General features: G+C 54.1%; 1 protein-coding gene and 1 long non-coding RNA gene across 7 annotated transcripts in view; one reads left to right on the forward strand and one right to left on the reverse strand.

Annotated features, from left to right (window-relative positions):
• The window catches only part of TMEM104 (transmembrane protein 104), a 51899-nt gene that overhangs the window by 16304 nt on the left and 20798 nt on the right, over positions 1 to 14797 (forward strand). The window lies entirely within an intron of this gene.
• LOC140849198 (uncharacterized) lies at positions 615 to 7981 on the reverse strand. Of its 3 annotated transcripts, none has more exons than XR_012130865.1 (4): positions 5951 to 7981; positions 4658 to 4810; positions 3925 to 4099; positions 615 to 3543 (listed from the first exon to the last, which is right to left on the reverse strand). It is a non-coding gene; the product is annotated as an uncharacterized lncRNA (long non-coding RNA). The 3 variants fall into 3 exon arrangements; XR_012130866.1 differs by having other exon boundaries at positions 615 to 3546; XR_012130864.1 differs by having other exon boundaries at positions 615 to 4099.

Consider the following 14797-nt stretch of genomic DNA (forward strand, 5'->3'; position numbering starts at 1 on the left):
ACTTATTCCTATCAACCTTTCACATGATGGAAGCCTCCATCTCTGAATCTCAATAACTCTGACCGAACAGAAGGAACCCTCCAAGAGAGCAGCCAGGCATTAATTACTGCCTTCATCTCCCAGATATTACACTTATAACTCACAAAGCTAATTGCCACCAGGCTTGCCAAAGCTGTGGAACTGGGAAGGGAAGAGTGAACAGCAAGAATGCCCACTGTCTCTGGGTTGCAGACAGCCTTCCACACCCCCCACCTCCAGCACACACACACCCCAGTCACTGAAGGGGGCTCCCGTTTGTTTGGAAGGTTTTTGGTTCAGATGTACTCTTCCGCCTGGTTTGGAGAAATTCAAGGCAGATGGACCTTCACAATGTTTCAGAAGTGACTTTACGACTTTGCACGTGACTCCCAGGGTCTATGGCTTCTGTGGAACAGCGCCTCCTGACCCTAAGTACTAGGAGCCATCCATTCTGTCTGCAGGCCTCCCCTCAGTGAGCTGGAAGGGGACAAAGTGACTGGAGGAAAGGGTTGACACAGACGTGGTGTCTTTCCTTGGTCCCAAGCCCTCTGTTGCAGGTGGTGACAGTGTCTTCCTCGGCCACACTGACCTGCAGGGCTGATCCTAATGTGTTCATCCCATCCGGTGGCCTCTTCCAATCATGAGAGAGGAGGACCATCCTGTCCCCTGTCCCCCAGTCACTCGTGTCCAGAAGATTGTCCATTCCTTCTAGCACCTCTTGGCACTGGCAGTTTCTGATGTTGCTGCCACGCAGACTTCACCAAAACATCGGGTAAGGCAGCCAGGAGACCAGAGCACTGTACCCGCCCCAGGCGCACTCCCCTCTTGGTCTCAGGTAAACGAGGCACCTACACGGCCTGCATGTTTAAGAGGCCTTGTAATAACCACTTCATTGCTATTCTGGGACAGTATGTTCTGGGGAATAAAGATACAGGCTTTTATTATATAGTTTAATTTTCAGAAAGTCCTCTGGAAACAATCTCTTCTGTGTCTTCCTGGGAATGTTACTGAGGTGCACACACAGAATGAGAATATTTGGGATATTAACTGTATCCAGAGGCCAGACTATGTGCAGCGTCATGATTACTTGTAAGAAGGCAGCTTTCTCTACTGGCACTGTCGTCTCCCCAGAGCCCTTGACCTTAACAAATGGAAAATTCCTCCTCCTCTCCTGTGACCTCCGTCCACATCCTGTGATTGCCAGTGCAGCTGACATGAGTCAGTTTCTCCCTCTCTTTCCTTGGAGTGGCCACAGAGCAAGGAGCTGTGAGGAGGGGGGTCCCATGAGTCACGTGCACTCTGCAGGGTGTCCCAGCAAGCCGCCCAGCCCCTGCCATGAGGGCCCATGAGAATCAACATCAGGACCTGCTTTCAGCGGGCCCAGGACTCTCAGAACCCCACCACCACTTCCCTCCTTCTTTGAAGGATCAGATGTGAAAGTGTTCGATGCCCCAACCCTTTCAAACCAGTAACCTTGCCTCCAGGCTGGGGAATATCTGGGGATTCTTTCTGTAGAGCTTCTCCAGCTTTGGTGGAAAATAGTCAGAATTCAGCATCTTATTCTTTCCTGTACTGAGAGGAGGAACCAGGGACCAGTGGTAAAGTGTCAAGTTTGTAGGTTAATCATTTCCATCAAGGAATCGGACTGTTGACTGTCGGGAAGCAGGACGCATCACTCTCTCCTCAAGTCAGGGGCCCTGCCAAGCACTCGTTTCACTTCCTCGCACCCGCAATGCTTCCCAGCCTATCATTCTCACCCTTTGCCAGGGCCTGGCCCTGTCATTGCTGCCCCCTCCAGAGTGTCAGAGGGAAGTCCTGGGGGAACAGGGGGACTCCCCAGTGCTGAAAGCTTGGCGTTCGCAGGAGCAGCCTCTGCCACTTTCAGGGGGACAGATGCTGTGGGTCATCAGCAGCCCAGCAGGTGCTGGCCAGGGGGAGCCAGGAGCACAGATGGCAGAGCAGAGCTCGCCCTGGTTGGAGACTCAGCCGCAGACTGGTGGTATTGAGTGGGGGGCCCCTCGTGGGCGCCCCTGGTTCAGGACATGGTCACCCTGGCTTGCCATCCAGCCTTGAACTTGGAACTGTGAGACCTTCCTCTAGGGCTTGGGTGACCCAGGAGAAAGATGCAGCCTGCAGGTGCTGGCAGATGACCTGCCACTCTGCCGATAGAGGGGGGTTCTCCCTCTGAATACCCCCTTAAAGAGGCGGGACGTGTACTGCGGCTGCAGGGGGATTTCTGTCTGCCTGACTCTCTCCCTAGAGTAGGTCAGTCTGATTCGGGCTGAAGTTAAATCTGGAAGAGTCCTTGCAGCCCTTCACCGAGAGGCCTGGTTCTCTCCCAGCCAGGAGGCCCTGTTCTCTGACTCCATCTTGGCTCAGTCTTACGCAGCAATACTTGCCTCTGTCTGCAACATTTAAGCAGCATGCAGTCCCCTTTTTGAAACCAAATGGTCTCTTCCTAACAGAATGCCATTCTAGGGAAAACCTCCTTTGTGCGCGGGGCTGGAGAAGGAAGTAGAGCTCTCCGCCGCCACACGGGCCAGGCTTTGCCCGGGCCTTCCTGCCCTGTGTTCTGCATTGAGGGGGCACAGTTCCGCGCATGTTGCCATTTCCGATTGGGGCCCCCCAGCCACGAAGCAAGGTCTGTGGCAACATCCCATTTTACAGGAGAGGAAACTTAGGCTTGGAGACTGTGCCTTCCCCAGAGGCCCAGAGCTGAGGCAGAGGTGGCACCAGCTCTTCAGGCTCTCAGCCCCACCCTCTGGCCCGGGTAACAGACTTGCTCTCCTGCAGGGCAGCCCCGCCTGGAGGTTTGGGTGGGAGGGGGCAGGTTGGCACCTGCTCCTCAGCCCTTTAGCCCTTGGAGCTTGACGTTTGCAGAGCGTTGAGGTGATGCTGTCCAAGACGTTGCCCGAGGCTGGTGTCTGTTCCATGATCCACGTCCGCACATCCTGCCCGTCTGCTTGATTGATTTGCTGTCTTGCTGCCCCCCACCTCCTCTGCTCCTAGATAGTGAGGCGGACTTCTCCTGTGTACTCAAGCAGCAATGGAATTGAATGTGTCTCGCAAGGACGTTTCCTTCCCCTCCACAGCTCTCTCTGCATGCTTTCAGCATCAGCCGCCGTGCCCTGGGGCTGTGGCATCTGCTAATAAGTGGGTCGCGGCTGCCACCACTTGAATATTTATTCTTACCAATTCTGGGGCAGAAGGTAGCCTAGAGGCCCTTGGAACCAGTGAGAAGGGAGATTTCATGTGGAGCAACAAGTTTTAGCAGCGGCAGTGACTTGGCAGGACCGGGGGACTCTCAGGTACCCGCTGCCCCAGCGTGGTACATGGGGGCGGGTCCCACCACTTTGCCCCAGAGCGCAGCTCCAGCAGGAAGCAGTGTAAGTGCTGCCCTGGCACAGCACAACGGCGGGAACCTGGAGTGGAACGAAGCTCAGTCAGCCAGGACGGAGGCCCCGAGCGCCGGTGGGGACAGTAGGACGAATGCAACATCTTTCTGGAGTGGGTGATGCTCTGGCTCTGCTGGGAAATGGAGAGCAGGGCCCTGAGCCCAGTGACAGCCTCCCTTCTCTGGGCAGCGTTCTATCCCATTTGACCCACAAGAGTTGGGACTCAGCCTGGCCCCAAACCCTAATCGGCCCAGAGAAGAGTCCCGGCTGCCTGGGGTAGAGAGGGTGTTGCCCCAAGTCCTGTGACATCGAAGTGCCACTCTAGGATGGTGACTGGGACCCACAGGGCTAACAGGAAAGCCCTCCTTCTTCCGTATCCTCCTCCCCGTGTGCTGCTTTGTCAGCACCTCCTCATTCAGCTCTGGAGGCTCCAGAAAGGTCGGTTTTGTTTGCCTCTCACCCCTTCTCCCCACTCACCCTTACGAGGATGCCTGTCACGCTGGGCACTTACCGCAAGCGTGGTGAGCGGCAGCTCTCCTGACCTGTGCCTGTGCCCTGTTGGCGCTGGGGGCTCGATGGGGTGGGCTCTGCGGTGTCATGGCCAGCTGCTGGGTGTGGGCTCGAGCCTCCAGAAGGACTCCGGTCCCCACGTGTCAAACCTCTGCTTTCATCCCATGATCCTGGGTCTCAAGGAAGAATGAATTCCTGCCCCACACCCCAAATATGTGCATACCCACTATCCAAACCTGAGCCACGTCTCTGATGTTGAGGGAATTCTAACTTCAAACAGTGCCCAGCGCTCAGATTGAAATGACCAACTTTAAAGGATTAGCTTGTCTTTTTCTTTTTCAAGGAAATCAATAATACAGGGACAGGCCTGTGTTTTCCTTCTTTCTTATTTTTTTCCCTAGGGGCTGTCTCTGTATCTCACCCTGGGAACAGCTGCTTGTTTTTTGGTGTGCTTTCCATACTCCCGGCCCCAGCCCTTTCTAATGAAATCCGGCTTACTCTGTCACTCACTCCACACCGTGGCTTGTCTCACAAACTCCTGCCAAGGGAGCCCGGGAGCCCCGCCACCCCACCATTATACCCCACTGCTGTCCGCTCAGCCTCTAGCCCACCCCCAGTGTCTGCTCAGCGGCTGCCCAGTCCTGCTCTGGACCAGACCTCACCTGTCCGAGGAGACCTGGATAGCACCTTTCTGGGCCACAGGGACCACCAACCCACCCCTCAACCTCCAGCACCTTTGGGAGTTTGGCGAGGGCTTCCTCCTCCAGCTCAGTGAGAGGACTGTTCTTTTTATTTTGAATGCCGCTCTCAGGGACCTGGGTTCCGTAGGCTGGTGTTCAGTCTGCCATCCATCACGCCCCACGTCCTGCTTCTGGCATGGCCGATACCTGACACGCCAGTTTAGAGGATGATGCCTAATCCCCTGCTCCCTCTCCACGTTCCCAGTAAAGATTCCAGGTTTGGCAAGTCTGGATCATGAGACGGTGGGAGTGGTTTCCTCTGAATAGTTCCTACCACTCCCTCCCCCAAACAAGTTGGGGTCCTCCAGGCATTACTCCATTCTACTGGGTGATGGGAACCTGTGTGCCTGCTCCTTAGCCAGGTGAACTGCCCAGACCCCTTTTTTACGAAGGCAGTTTGGGTGTCTCTGCCCCTGTTCAAGGGCCCCAGATCTCTACCTGCATCTCCATTGTCTGGAAAGTAATGAGCACCCCCTTACAAATAATGTTTGCCCAGCAAGCCAGTTTTGACTCCTGGGCCCAGGGGAAAATGTCAGTTTGATTTGGCTGGTTTCTCTTCCTCCCTTGAGCCCCGACTGCCCAGTTCACTCCGGAAAGTGCACTGGGATGGGGAAAATCGCCTTGTGTGCCATGACCTTGCCACCCTCCCCACAAGCATGCTCAACTCTTAATAAGCCCCATTATATGAGAACCCAAATGCATAAACAAACTAGGGGGGTAATTATTTGTTACAAAATCATTATTACACTACAGAAGGATTCCCTGCAGTTTCTCAGAAGTACTTAGTTTCCCTAGTGTGTTTAAAATGTTACTCTGTGAAAATTAAGTATTTATAAATAGAACTTTTAGAATCCTAGCTCTTGTATAAGAGGCGGTATCCATGCGTTCCTGTGCAAAAATGCAGAAATGCAAAGCCCAGTTCATGTAGAAAAAGGAAGACACAACCCAGGGTTGGGGCATCCTACCTAAAAAAAGTAACCTGGGACCCACACACCCACATGCATGCACATGCGTGCACACACACGTACATATACGCTAGGAAGCTTCTCAGAGCTTGTTAAGTACATACTCACGGCCCACAGTCACAGACAGGCCAGTTTGGTTGGGAGCCTTCCAGATAGATCTCCGTGGGGAATGTTATCCCTGCTGGGGACCTTCTGCTCTGTGCTTTTTCAGGACCATTTTTATCCATGCTTCACACTGATGCCAAGCAGACCCTGAGCTCGAGGCTTGAGCACTCCTGATTCGTGAGTAGTGCAGTCAGGGATAAAAACCTGATGCTCCTACCTGGGCTGAACCTGGCCCTGGCCCCGTGCAGGTGTCTTCCGTCATCCCTCTGAGGACGGCTGCTCCAGGCGAACTCCCAAACACTGCAGCCTAGGCCCGCTTCACACTCCGCATCTCCTCCGCTTCCAAACTTCCCATTTCTGAGCAAGGAGCTAAAAATGACTCTGTTCTTTGAGGAAACATCCCAGTTGATTTCAGATCCTCCCTTTCTGTTTCATTGCCCCAGAAGTATAGAAAAAAACCATAGTCTGAGGAATCTGGCAGCCTCCCAGCGGTTGTAGGGAAACGTGGGATGTTCCTAAGCATTCTGTGCTGACCAGAATGGAAACTAGATGCCAAACCATTTTCCTCCTCCTGGTCGTGTCTCCCTGATGCTCTCACTCCGTAGTTGAGTCCCTCGGACTTGTGAAGGCCCTGCTGAGCTTGTGAGCCTGCACTGCTCGCTGCCCGATGCTCGCTCTGTTACAGGGTGTCTATGATAATCAGAACCTGGCGTCTTTCTGAATAGTGCCCCAGGGTCCTGGCAGTAGTTGTTTAATTAAATAAAGCACACATTCTGGAGTAGTAACTGTGCTCCTCCGTGTTGCTGGCGTCCCAGCCAACTGTGCAGAGAATGTAAATGTCTGTGGGTGCGTTCTCTGGCCCAGAGTCGGGCCCCAGGGAGAAAGCAGAAGCAGAGAAGCCCAAAGGGTTTGCAGCCAGCAGAGATGCATGATGGGCAGGAGGCGGAGCTGAGCAATTAGGGCGCATATTAATGATGACATCTGATTACTTAGCATGAGCTCGGGCGATGTCTGGTGGATTAGCCGAGAGTAGACCAGGTTACATTTTAATAAGCCTTTTCAGGTGCAAAGGGAGCGCGGTGCTGAGCGCGGGCCACTGTGGAATGAGTGTGACTCCGGAGGAGGGGCCACAGAGACAGCAGGGTATGTTTACTTTGGCTCTGGGGAGAACTGCCTTCAGCCACAGATTGAGATGTTCTCTGCAAACCTTGACAAGAGGAAGGAAGAGACTGCCAGGCCAGGTGTTGTGTGCTGACCCGCCCTGTCCAAGCCGTTCTGGCATCTCCCTCCCCACGGCGGGGAGGCAGTGCTCCACCTGGCAGACAGGCGGAAGGTCTCTCGGAACGTGGCCCAGCTGTTCCCCTTCCGCTGGATCTGAGCTGTGTCTCCAAGTTTGGTTCCAAGCCCCTTGGCATGAGAATGCCTTTCTTGTGAAAAATAAAAGATTCCTGGGTCCCTCCCCAGGCCTAATGTAGCAGAACCTAAGGCTGCAAAGCCCAGGAATCTGCCTTTTCAACGGATTCTAAGGTTGATTCTGTGTACTTTGCCCTTTGACCCTGGATGATACTCTCCAAGGGCCTATCCCATGGTCTAGGGTCTTGTTAGCACCCCGTCTCCAGGGATAGGTCTGCTCTGGTCTCTCATAAAGAATCGCTTCCCAAGCGGCAGCTGTCAGGCAGCAGTCAGGTTCCTTGCCTCTTCAGGGAAAGACAGTGGCCAGATATCCACAGGTCCTCGGGGCTGCAGCCTGGCGTCCCAGGTGGCACACTGGAGGTGATGTCTCAGGCGCTTGGTGCAGACGGAACAGTATCACTCCGCTCTGATCAGACCGTTTCAGCCTTTGGGTGTCCCCAAGGGAGAAGGGGCTCCGGCAGTACCGCTTTGCCAGTGGCTGCTTTGTTGACCTGGGGCCAACAGGTCCCTTCTGGGTGCTTAGCTCTTGGCTTCCTCTTAGACACCACAGGGTGCCAGCCTCAGGGAGTGCTTTCCCTCTGACCTTCAGTGGGGGTGGTGGGAAAGCTGGGGGTTGTTATTATTTCTTATACCCATTTGACAGAGCTCGTTAATCAGCCAGCTTGACGTGCTACCTCCCCTCCTTCCCCACCTCCAAGGTTACTCAGTGCCCGCAAAGCGAAAAAGCCTCCTTTCGGATCTATTTCCAGGTCTGACGTCAGGGGTGAGGGGTGGAGCCAGCCAGGCCTGTGCGGCTCCTGTCTGCCGGGCTCCGTGGTCTGGGCACCTGGCTGCCTTCCCTCGCTCCGCTCCAGCTCCGCACAGAACATTCCCACCGCCCACTCTTACGGGCAGAACAAGCGGGAAGAGTGGAACGAGGAAGGGAAGGTGGCCAGAGCATCTGCAGTGACCACCTGGCTCCTCTCGCTGAGCGCCATACAAACCCTAGGCAGCTGAGGGGACAGAGTGCGATGGTCGTGCCCTCCCACATCCCTGGGGCAGGGGCACCAAGAGCAGTCATGTTTCAGGCGATTCCTGGAAGCGTTAACAGCCCTGCAGGTTCTAAGATCCACAGGGCGCACACACCATTGATGATGAAAGTATCTGAACAGTGTAGTTCCTGATAGAATCAGATGGTTGGGGGCTTGGGGACTTTTTTCCAAGGGAGCTGAGGAGCAGAGCTGATGGCCCAGAGGCTCCCAACCCTCCATCACCACAACACAGTCCACAGCGTACAGGATGCTCAACACCCCACCCGTTCCCCTCAAGTCCTCCTGAAGATCTGTATATCCACTTGACCCCTAGCCTGGCCCCAAAAGCTGTTCCCAGTCCCTGGTCATGTGGCCAAGGAGGAAGAATACCTCTAGCTTTGTCCAGAGTGGAGCGGGTATAAGCCCTCCACCCCCCACCCACCCCCACAGGCCCAGCTCAGCCCTGGCCCAGCCTTGGGGAGATAATACACTGTACCCATCCTCCCCTTTTCCTTGACATCCAGTTTAAATAGACCAGGACACAGAGCTAGTTTTGATTCTCTGTGGAGAGATTTAGTGGCCAAAAAGCAAGAACCAGTAAACCAAGCCTGCCATGCTGGAGAAGTCATCTCTGCATCTACTCACTCAGCACAAGGAGAGAGGTCACTGCTCTTCCAGAGCTTTCCAGCTCCACCAGCCTGTTAGACAAGCCCTGCCTTCCCTACAGCACCTGTTTCCTTTGCCACGGAGGGTTTGCATGGAGCCTGCACCAGACATGCTCATTCCTCACTCTGGCTTCCATGGCGCTCACTGCAAGCAACACCCCTCTCCCCAGACCCCTGCCCTGGCATTAGTTGGACTTTCATGCAGATTCAGTTTCTTGGCTTCACTGTGAGCTCCTCGAGTTCAGGGCTGTGCCTTGTCCCCCTTTATGTCTAGAGCCAGTGTGTGGTCTCACACAGGGCAGGTGCTCTGTGAATGTCCAAGTGGATGAGACCACTGTCAGGTGGGTTACCACTGCTGGGCCTGCCCGTAGCCGGGCACTGGCCCCATCCTTCCCTCAGCGCTCCGGCCTGCTGGCACCCAAGGCTCACCACAGCTAATGGCCACAGATCCAGCTAGAAAACTCCACACCCAGTTGGCCTGTCCCTTCCCGAAAGCACAGATCATCTTCCACTCCTCACTTCAGGACGGAAGCTATCTCTCAGCAAGGGCCTAGGGCACTCCGTCTGTGGGGGCTGAAGGTAGAGGGGAATCAGAAGCTGTCCGAGTCCCAGGAAGTCTGGGATGGCTCAAGGTCCATCTCTCTCTCTGCCACCTCCTCCTTTAGTGTGAGCAGCGAAGTGTCGAAACAGGTGCCAGCTCCAGAATCGGGTATGCTTCTCCAGGCAGAGCTGCCAGTTTGTGCCCGCTTCACCCACTCCACCCAGCCTCCTGCATGCTAGCACCCTCCACTCCACCCTGCCTCCTGTCACTATGTTCTTCAAGCCCTAGTTCAAGACCAAGCCTCTGGGCCTTTTCAAATGGACCTGTGGGCGTAGACTCCAGCTTTCTCTTTCATGTTTGTGAGGAGCCAGGCTATTCTTAATAAACCCGGATGGCTTATAATAATTGAGTGACTGTGGAGGTCTTCCACAATATTTATCTTTTTCCGCAAACCAGAAGGGTTACAGCTCTGGCATCAAATCCTTGGAACTCTGCCCACCACCAGGCACCATCTGGCTTTTCAGCTGAGAAAGAGACAACACAGGCACGCAGGCTTGTCCTCCAGTAAGAGGGTAAGGGAGACGGCAGCCGTGCCAGGCCCAGCCCTCTGCCCCTCCCACAAGGGAGCCAGCCAAGGAGGGACGTGGCATTGGGATTAAGAGGGGTACAGAGACGCGAGGGCACAATCAAGGGAGGCAGCCAAGGGCCCTAAAGAGGGGATGGGCTTGGATATGGACAGTCTGAGTTCCAATCTCAGCAAAGTCTTAGTCCGTAGGAGATCTCAGGCAAGTTATTTACCCCCCTCAACCTCAGTTTTCTGAAATAGAGACAATTCACAGGGCGCCAGGATTAAAAAGATCTTAGCCAGAAGATGCTGTCACGTTCGAGCACTCAGGCGGTGCTCCATGATTTTGGTTCTCTGAGCCTCTTTCTTCCCTAACCCCAGGGTGAAGTGATGCGTCTGATAGATCAGTTTCCTAGGGACCATCAGAAAGCAGGGGAAGGCTCTGGACACGAAAGGCAGAGTTCTCCCTTCCTGCCAGCAGCATCCCCTCAAAACGGACCCCCAACCATCTCCCAGTAGGGGGAGCTTAGAGAAGATGGGGCTTGGTGATACCTGGAACAGGTATATGGGACTTACCCTGATTGCCAAGGCTGGGACCAGGACGGGAATGGGATGTGATGGTGGGGATGGCTGCCTGGGAGCCACGGCCTGCATTCTGCAAAGACACCGGCCCCTTCAGCAGCAGCCACAGCACAGAACCGTTCCCCAGCGGCGCACAGCCAGGTCTCCCTGCGCTGCACGAGGCTCCAGTGGGCCCTGACATTGCACTCCCTGCCAGCCAGCTCCTCCCCCCACACAGCTTTACAACAAGGTAAGCAACCAGCCAGGCCCCTAGGTAAGACATCACACTGCTCCGGGGTGGAAGTTTGGGATGAGCTTCCAACCTTTCTTTTTTTGTCAAGTGGATCAGGAAGGAGACATGCTGGTGTTTTTGTTTTTTGCCTCCCAGAGCAAAAAATCCATGCAGACAGGTTAGAAACCTCAGTCCCTACCTAATCAAGGGTTTCTGCCTCCTCTGAGTAGGGCAGAGGCATTTAGAGAAACTCAGGAAAGGAAGTTACTTGGATTCTTTCATAGATCTGCTCAGTTTCCAATTGCCTTGAGAAAAAGGGAACAGAGGTTTTGAGGAAGGGACCTGGGGATGTGTCCACCTGTCATCAGAGGCAGCTCTTCAGTCCGTGTGTCTGGGGAGTGACGGAGCAAGCCTGAGAACTGCCCTCTGAGGGCCCTGGGCTGAGCAGGTGGCACCCAGGCTCCACGGGATTGGCGAGTGGTGCTCCGGGGCCTGGACAGCCTCATATTTGGCCCTCTCCTCTTGGAGCTGGCAAGGACGGTCCAGAGAGCTCTCCCCCCACACAGCCTGCACCCCAGCTGCCTCTCGACTGCTAGCCTCCTGGAAGCAGCTGCTCCCTGGGCTCTGCCCGGGGGGGCTCTTGTCCACTCTCCCATGCTGACCCCTGCCCGGCCACAAACCGACTGAACTCATCTCCTCTGGGAGGCAGCGTTCTGGGCTTGCAGTAGCTGGAGCTGTGTGTGGGGTTGGGAACAGCCACCCCTTCTATGGTTTCTCTCTGAAACCCTTCTCCTAGGCCCCCCGGTATCAGAGACGAATCATGTTTTTCCAGTATTTTAAATGACCTTACTGGCCGTTGCTGCCCCGGAGTATTGTCCTCTAATCTGTTACCTGGGCATAGGGACTACCCCTCCCGGCCAGCTCTCTGGCCCTCAGGTCTGATTAGCTATTCAGTCCCTGCTGCCTGCGTCTGGTTTCTTGCCTCTGTCCTGTGGCCCTGGGGCCACTTAAGAACTCCCTGCAGAGCAGCCCGAATGGACCAAAACAGTAGCTTTTAGGGAGTAATTGTGAGCTGCGTGTATTTTCATATTATTCTTCATTCAAATATTATTCATCCAAACATTGTCCTATCAGCAAAACCCTGAAACATGATGATAATTAAATTCAGTCAGTCATCTTTGGTATTGTGCCCACCTTCAGTCCTGGCAAGCCATAGCTTTGCATTCACTTTTCAATCTTGTCATGTCAAAGGTATCTTTGCAAAATGTATATTTGTGCAATAAAACACATTTTGTTTAAAAAGAAAAGTGCTCCCTGTGGAGTCTTCCAGCTCATCACTGCCTTTGCTGGGGGCTTGGCATCTTCCCACAAGTCCATGTTTGCCTGTTGACAAGAGCTGCAGGTGATGCGTGCCTCCACTCACACTCATTCAGAGTGGGGAGGAATTGTTTGATATGAGCAGGCTTGCTTTTCTGCTGAAGGGTGTCGTGAGCTAATAGCTGGGTTTGTAGAGCTGCCTCGTGCACTCAGGAGCTTGCTGTTTGGAATATTTGGCCATCATCTCTCCATTTTTACCTGTAGGCATCACCTGAATCTTTCAGTCTTTGAATCCTTCCAGCAACCATCACCCAAGTAAGGCCTTTTGGCTGGGGGAGACCAGGAATAACCAGGTGGTAACTTGCTCTGAGCGTGTTTGGAAAGGTGTTAGGCAGACTCTGATCACTGCCTGAGGGGGTGAGTGCCTCCAACCATCTTCATTACTCATTCTCCAGCAGTAGACCATATTTGAGGGGTCAGCGGGTGGCAGATGGGCAGCGTCTCCATAGTGGTTGGTCAGTGTATGGAGCCCAGCAGCCTGTCCCGGCGGAAGCCCCCTCCCGTGGCAAAGCACCCCTCTGTCTCTGGGCCAGGCCCTCAGACACTTGCTGCTGTCTTCTGCCCCATGGGAGAAGGTTGTTATTTCTGAAACCTCCTTCTCAGTGTCATGTGAAAGCATCGGTCCTCCTGCAGAGCTCAGAGGGCCTCCTAGATGGCAGGCTGCACCCCATCACAGCATTTTGACAAACCTGCTGTGATGACGGGTCCCTGGGTTCCGTGCACACAAGCTGCCGGCCTGGCTTCAGACCCGCACCTGGTCTCATTCTCACACCACCGTCCTCTGCGTGACAACTGATCCTTTGTGTTTGATTGGGAAGAACTTGAACTTCCCAACCAAGCATTTGGACCTTTATCAAACTTGGGTGGAGGAAATGGAAGTCTGGTGAGAGTAGTGGTGACCTAACATTTCTCTGGCTGGAGGTCCTCACGTGGCTTCAGTGGCTTCGTATTCCCCCACCCAGGGTGTTTGGAGGACGGATGCAGTGTGATAGTGTGGGTGGGCAGTACGCATTGGGGCCACATGGCCAAGCCGATGTTCACGAATATACCTTCTGTGCACACGTAGGGTGCTTTGAGGTCGCTAACGCTCAGGGTCTCACAGTTAGCTGGACAACATCAGGACCAAACCCGCGCCCTGCACACGTGACGCTAAAGCTTGTGTCCCTCCATTGTTCCTCACTGCCTCAGAACTCACCTCCTTTTTGCAGATGAAGCCCCAGACGTTGTACTTCAACTTGGGAAAATAAAAACTCCCAAACCAAAATACTCACAGCCACTCGAGAAATAAAAATAGAATCCTTGAACATTTCTTCACTGCACCTCAAGGATGCACTGAAAGTTTAGTTCCTGTTTAGGGATGGGTTCATGCTGAGTCGCCATTAACCCCAGTCAACTCTTAACCCCAGCGCCCACCAAGGACAGCCCTGTGATGTGGCATTCGTTTCCTTTATCACTTGAAATAACCCGCAGGATGGGGCCAGACCGCTCAGCTGTGCCGCCAGTGCCTTACCATCTCCACCCGCACTTGCTCCCTGGGCCCTGGGCGTGCCCAGCTGTGAGTTTAGGCAGCCTCCGGAGCTTGCTGTAGATTCAGGGTACATCAGGCGGCGTATCGCCGTTCAACACTCCCAGACTTGCATCAGCAGTCAGCCGGCTGTTCTCTCCTAGGAAATCTTCTCACTGTCACTTGTTGCTGGAAGTAATTGCTGTTGTTCATGGTCCCGTGGAGGTTCAAAGACACCCGTCCTGTAGGGTGGCCAACCCATTAGCACCTCATTCTCTCCTGTCTTCCCTTTCCTCCAAGAATGGTGTTCCCGCCATCCCCCACTTCTTTGAGGGGATAGGAGGGACTACAGGTGTCAGTGAATTCCATGCAGGCTTACATTCTGATTAGAAGCTAGTCCACTCTGTCTCTTCCCAGCAGGAGGAAGGATGACAGCAAACAGGATTGGAGGCTTTTGTTTTGTTTTGTAAGAGAACCGATGGGTGGCCGAGTTTGTGACTGGGAACCCTGAATCCACCATCTCCCAGAGGTAGGCATGAGAAGAGTCTCTCCTTTGAAGACCTTTATGTAGACTGTAGGTTTCTTCTAAAATATCACTCCTTCTGAGGGCCAGGTAGATTCTCAAAGTGGTGACAACCCTTCGGGGCCTGAGCCCTTCCTTGGTGGGGGTCCCAGGAGATACTGCTGATGGCAGGCAGGTGGCTGCTCTCAGCTGCACCCCTTCTCCTTCCCTGGGGTTCAGTCTTTCTTCCTGAAACCAGTGGGTATGCTCAGAGCACTACTTCTCAGTTCACTTTTCCTAAATCAAACCATGTTGATCTCACAACTGTTTGGGGAAGAGTATTTGCCCGGACAGAGTCAACTGCTTCCAGACAGAGGGTGACTGGCAGGCCTGCATGTTTGCTCTGCCAGCTCAGACACTGCCCGTGGCGGGAGGGTCTGGTGGTGGGTACTAGGCAAGTCAGCAAGGCCAGGGTTGCCTCCTCCCCCACTGCAGCAGTGCACCTTTCCACCAGGTGCTTCTGCCACCAAATTCACTGTATTCTGTGGGTGCTTATTGAGCGTCTCACATGTGCCCAAGCCCTCCTCAGTGCCGGGACAAACAAGGCTGTGGTCCTGGCCATTGTGGTGCTTACACTCTGTCAGGGGCACAAAATCAAGCGATGAAAAAGGAGCAACTTAGAACCTACAGGAAT

This window comes from Manis javanica, chromosome 4, assembly GCF_040802235.1.
Source record: "Manis javanica isolate MJ-LG chromosome 4, MJ_LKY, whole genome shotgun sequence".
NCBI classification, from domain to species: domain Eukaryota; kingdom Metazoa; phylum Chordata; class Mammalia; order Pholidota; family Manidae; genus Manis; species Manis javanica.